This window comes from Triticum dicoccoides, chromosome 1B, assembly GCF_002162155.2.
Source record: "Triticum dicoccoides isolate Atlit2015 ecotype Zavitan chromosome 1B, WEW_v2.0, whole genome shotgun sequence".
In the NCBI taxonomy this organism is placed as follows: domain Eukaryota; kingdom Viridiplantae; phylum Streptophyta; class Magnoliopsida; order Poales; family Poaceae; genus Triticum; species Triticum dicoccoides.
In genome coordinates, this window is record NC_041381.1 from 608,216,067 (window position 1) to 608,222,571 (window position 6,505).

A 6,505-nucleotide genomic window follows, 5' to 3' on the forward strand; every position below is an offset into this window, starting at 1 on the left:
AAATACGCCGGTGGGGGAGGAGTCCTTGTCTTGATCGCCAAGTCTTGTGGATTCTTCCTTGTATGCGGCAGCTGTCCGGACTGGCTCATGAGTATACGGCCATGGGGGTCCTCGACCCAATCCAACTGATCGGGAGACGACGCGTTGAGTACCCCCTAGTCCAGGACACCGTCACACATACTCACTCTAATATCTACACACCACATGTTCTTTAAAGCTTTCTATTCTACAATGAAGGGAGCATGTGCTCTGCATAGAAGAAATTCACACCCCATATAACAACACGACATACACACATGAGTTGTGGTTGATGCTTACTCAAATCATGTGTGGTACTAAAAACTTGCATGAATCAACAGTATATGCTATCATGGCGATAAAGATGAAGTAGCAGGTGCAGAAGAACTAGATGGGTGTCCATGCATTCCAAAGACTATGGCCTGGGAAAGGTTGGCGTGCGGTTATGAGATCACAACCCCCCATAGGATCAAACCAGTGTAAGTATTTTAGATTTGAGCATCGTACTTAAATTCACTTCAACAGGAAAATGCCGAATGGAATATCATGTAAAACTCGATAATGATACTCATCCGACAGAGGTTCATTTTCTGCAGAGATTTATCCGTCACCGGTCTCAGTGGTGATATAACATCTTCTTTCATAAATCTCAAGGCTTTCCAGTAGTTGTAAGTTGATTTACTACAATGTTTTTAAGATTCATCATGGTTCCTTTTTGCACCAAAAAATGGTGAAAGGTAATATTGGTCCACATTTTTTAGAAATCTGTCAAACAACAAATTGACAGGCTTAATTTCAGATGCCCTTTCACAATTACCTTCATTGACAATTATGTAAGTCCTGCAACTTATGACAATTAATTTTGCACCCAAAACATTAATTCAACTCCTGCATATTTTATTTTTCGCTAGAGATTTGTCAGGTAATCAGCTCAGTGGTTCAATTCCCTCTAGACTTCTCAAAAGATTTCAAGATGGCTCCCTCAATTTTAGGTCAGCTTCCAGTTCTTCTAGTTCCATCACATATAATACTAGATAAATTGGATGGAACATTTTCATTTCATATTTTTTGGTAGATATGACAACAATCCAAACATTTGCGTAAGTGACAATTCATGCCAGTCGGTACCTAAAAGGAACAACAAGCTGGCTATATATATTGTTGTCCCTCTACTTGTGGTTGTGGTGATGGTATCATTAGCAGTAGTGATCTTTTTCCTGGTAAGACGAAGACAACAAGGTGAGGCATCAACATAAGTGTGCATAACAATTATCTAGTCCATGAACACTATTGTGCTACCATTTGTCAACTATATGATAGTAAATGGTGAGCGTGGGGACAACTCATTGCAACTTGAGAACCGTCGGTTCCCCTACAAACAACTTGATATGATAATAAAGGGACTCAAGAGGGTTCTTGGTCGGGGAGGTTTCGGGATTGTCTATCATGGATTCCTAGAAGATGACACTGAGGTGGGCGTGAAATTGCGGTCTCGTACTTCTAAGCAAGGTGTCAATGTGTTCCTCGCAGAGGTAGAATCTCCTTGGCTTCAGTTGGTGAGGTTTTTTGAATGTGCATGAGTCTTACACGTCACTGCATTAAGACATTCAAGAGTTTAAGTCAATCATAATGCCTAGCCATTAGCCACTCCTAGTGCACATACAACAAAAAACTAAGTATTTTTTCATATTGGATTTGGTGGGACATGAACATTTGTGCAGGCTCAGATTTTGACGCAGATTCACCATAAGAATCTTTTCACCATGATTGGCTATTGTAAGGATGGAAAAGACATGTCACTTGTGTACGAGTACATGTCAGAAGGAATACAACAAGAGCATATTATAGGTAATATGTACATAATGTAAATTGTTTAGCCGCGTGGTTTCAAATTGGTACCAACAAAGTGATTGCTACTATACAATGACATATAACTTCAAAGTGCTATCCCGCGAAACGTTCACAATTGATCCATAGAATCATCGCCAGTGTCTGATGTTGGAAAATTCAGAATGCACATATATTTGCAGGAAGAGACGATGATGGAGAAGGTTTATTGGATTGGAGACAGAGACTTCAAATTGCACTTCTGCCAAAGGTACTAGCTTTGAATAAAATGCCCCTTTTGCTTCTATATGTTTGTATTTCCAAAAAGTTTAGGGAGGGATGGTTTGCTGATGTTGTGATGCGCAGGGCTTGAGTACTTACACACCGGGTGCAGCCCGCCTCTCATCCACATGGACGTGAAGCCCACAAATATCCTCCTAAATGCAAGTCTGGAGGCCAAGATTACCGACTTCGGCAATGTCTAAGGCCTTCAAACATGACAAGGACACACATGTATCCACAAACACACTCGTTGGTACCTATGGATATGTTGATGCAGAGTACCTGGCAACAATGCAACCAACAACAAAGAGTGACGTGTACAGTTTCGGTGTCGTGTTGCTTGAATTCGTCACCGGAAGACCAACTATATTGCCAGAGTCTCTGATGCCCATCAGCATCATCCATTGGGTGAGGTCCCAGCTAGCGGAGGGAAACATTGAGAGCGTGGTGGATGCGCGCATGCATGGTTGTTATGATGTGAACAGTGTGTGGAAGGTGGCAAACATCGCTCTGGAGTGCACCGCACAGGTGTCGCTGGAACGGCCCACCATCAGCGACGTGGTGGTGCAGCTCCAAGAGTGCCTCAAGCTCGAGGATTGCTATGCAAGCAGTGACATGAGCGGAGGCTTGTACACCGGAAGTGGAATCCATGATCCAAACTTGAATAATGAATCTCAGGACAGTGTTGCATTAGAGATGGAGTATGTGTCTAGAAGGATGGCAACAAGGACCACAGATCCTGTTGCACGTTGAAGACTCATTCATTCGGTTGAAAGAAGTCACAATTGCCCTTTTGTGTCATTGAAGCGAACTCTGTGTGCTTTAATATGTCTTTATTTACCAACACACAAACGGGAAATGGTCAGATATTTGAAAACCCAAGTATGATGTGTTTCTGTAAGGGTTTGTGCTACTTAATATATGGCCTTTGGCCTTTTTGCAAAAAAAACTATGCTTAATTCTTAATTCTTTTGAAATACATGGGTATCTATGACTATGTACTCTTCCCTAGGTATATCTATTGACTTTTGTTTCTATGGTGTGGAACTGGGAACTCTGTACTCTTCTTCCAAAAATTGATTTTGAGTGTGCTAATGTTCGTATTCGCTTGAAATTGGTAATTGGCCTCCTGACACCAGCTTCAATTGCCTCCATCCATTTTTCCGATCCTATAACTGTATGGAGATTTTTGCAGAGAAAATACATATTAGTTAGTGCGGAAAACCAAAACAAAAAATAAATGCTCTAAAATCCCTTTATTAGGGCACTGGGTTTTTCTTTGTTACACCAAACAACCGCACATGTCTTTCTTCACAAAAAAATGCAAATGGATAGAACACGCAAACATGTCACTATAAAAAAATCCATATTTTTATTTTTGTTTAATATTATTTTAGAGTTCAGTATTCATGCGGGAACTTGTTAGCTTGAGCTCATGTACAACGAATTTTCACCCAATATATGGATCGCTTCTCTTAAGCTTAACCTTATTAGAAAACGAGGTGGAGGTCAATCTCAACCTAGGAGGAGGCGAGCTACAGTGGTGGAGGTCCACATGAGAGGAAGCGAGCTACGATGGCCGAGGCCCACATGGGAGGAAGTGATCTGGTTTTCATGTTGGACAATAGGAGTCGGGGCTCGAGGTCGATAAATGCGGTAGTAAGGTGGGGTGGCTGGTTTCAACAAGGTCGATCTGCTCGCGTTGACGCTCTGTGGACTATAGGAGGTAGACAACATGGTCGAGGGGCGAGGCTATGATGGGAATAGAGAAGGGGGCGAGAGGCAATGTCAGAGGGATGTGGGAGGCAATGGCTAGGGTGGCTAGATGGAAGGCCGCGCGAATAAAATCCTAGGTACTTATCGCAAGGAGAGAGAGTCAAGGTGACAGAGAGAATCATTGTGTTACTTTCTGGCTATGCATGCACTACACACACGATATTTCTCAATCTCCAAGAGCAACAAGATCTACTAAGGAAACAAGGAGGAATCAACTTTTTCTTTGGTGGAAGTATAGATTAGGCACTTCTTTTTCACTCCTCAAAAGATCAACAATTTGAGTGGAAGCAAAGAGAGTTCTCAAAGAAAATTGAGTTAGAATCAATGGAGGAGAGAGAGAGTAGAGTTGTCACTTTTTTCCGCACGGAAGAAGGGGGCCTTTTTAGGTGGCCCCAAATCCCAACCATTATGTGCAGAATCTATGCACCCAGGAGGGTCCGAACCCTGAAGGCACTGAGCATTTTCTGAGCTAACCACAAGGGTTGCATACAAGTGTGCAACTATTTGCCCCGGACGGTCAAGGCATGTTTCAGGATACACAGAGAATTAGGATCGATAAGCAAACCTTCTGGTTGCCCCGAATGCTGTTTGTAGGGGGTGGACCTCAGAGGGTCAGAGTTTCCCCTAAGGCTCCATGCAGTCTTTTCATGTGAATAAAAATCACAACTTCGGGGCTATCTCTATGAAATAACGGGGATGTTTTATGGGTCCATTTTAGTCAGTTTATGTGCAGTTGATTTCCATAATACCTCTAAGTTGCACGCCTGCACCCCTCTTAATAGTGCTGCTGTCGTAGTGACTCAAGTAAATCACAAAGGCCATCATGAAACCTTTCTTTTTTGAAATGGAGATGGTGCATCAACCATCCATGCTTTTGTTTGGAATGCGGAGACATTGTTTATAGAACAAAAGAGAGGACGGCAAATTCCTTCTAGAAGCATGGCAAATTCTAGCAAAAAAACTGAAGTGGGTGAAGTTGCCATGCTTACTAAAGAAGAGTCAATTACACTGGTGATGCTAGAACTTGACGCAAATGGTCACTTTGGTGCTAGAAGTTGTAGCATACATCAAAGTGGTGCAAAAACTTGGCACGATCATGAAAATACAGTGCTAATTATGGTTGGATACAGAATTGACGATGATTACGCGCGCCAGCATGGCATGGAGATAGCCGTTAGCGAGAGACGGGGATGTTGGGGAACGTAGCATGCAGTTTCAAAAAATTCCTACGCTCATGCAAGATCTATCTAGGAGATGCATAGCAACGAGAAGGGGAGAGTGTGTCCATGTACCCTCGTAGATCGAAAGCGGAACCGTTTGACAACGTGGTTGATGTAGTCGGACTTCTTCGCATTCCAACCGATCAAGCACCGAACGTACGGCACCTCCGAGTTCTGCACACGTTCAGCTCGATGACGTCACTCAAACTCTTGATCCAGCAAAGTGTCAAGGGAGAGTTCCGTCAGCACGACAGCGTGGTGACGGTGATGGTGAAGTGAACTGTGCAGGGCTTCGCGTAAGCACTACAAAGATATGACTAGAGTCGTAAACTATGGAGGGGGGAACCACCCATGGCTAACAATTATTGGTCAGTGTTCTAGCGGTGCCTCCCTTCATATATACAGGTTGGAGGAAAGGAGAGGCAGCCAAGGGGGCACCCAAGTAGGAGGAATCCTACTTGGGCGCCTCCCAACTCGGCCTCCCCCCTTCCATATTCATCTGGTGGAGGAAGGAGGAGGGAGGAGAGAAGGAAGGGGGATGTCGAATTGCTCCCCTTCCTTTCTCTCTTCCCCTCTTTCATCCCCCTCCTATTTCGGCCTACATGGGGCACACCAGCCCCCTAGGGGCTGGCATGTCCCCTTCTTGGCCCATTAGGCCCATGTAGTTGTCGGGGGGATGCCCGGAACCCCTTCCGGTGACTCGATATGTACCCGGTACCCCCGGGAAATTTCCGGTGTCCGAATATCATCGTACAATATATCAATCTTTACCTTCGACCATTTCGAGACTCCTCATCATCTCCGTGATCTCATCCGGGACTCTGAACAACATTCGGTCACCAAATCACATAACTCATATAATACAAAATCGTCATCAAGCGTTAAGCACGTGGACCCTACGAGTTCGAGAACTATGTAGACATGACCGAGACACCTCTCCGGTCAATAACCAACTGCGGAACCTGGATGCTCATATTGGTTCCCACATATCCTATGAAGATCTTTATCGGTCGTACCATAATGACAACATACGTTATTCCCTTTGTCATTGGTATGTTACTTGCCCGAGATTCGATCGTCGGTATCTACATACCTAGTTTAATCTCGTTACCGGTAAGTCTCTTTATTCGTTCTGTAATACATCATCCTACAACTAACTCATTAGTCACATTGCTTGCAAGGCTTATTATGATGTGCATTACCGAGAGGGCGCAGAGATACCTCTCGGTTACTCAGAGTGACAAATCCTAATCTTGATTTATGCCAACCCAACAAACACCTCTGGAGATACATGTAGAGCATCTTTATAATCACCCAGTTATGTTGTCACGTTTTATAGCACACAAGGTATTCCTCCAGTATCCAGGAGTTGCATAATCTCA

At 43.8% G+C, this 6,505-nt stretch overlaps 1 pseudogene; it reads left to right on the forward strand.

Moving 5' to 3' along the window:
- The first annotated feature begins 325 nt into the window (after nt 1–325).
- LOC119350691 lies at nt 326–2,880 on the forward strand (annotated as a pseudogene).
- Nucleotides 2,881–6,505: the final 3,625 nt, after the last annotated feature.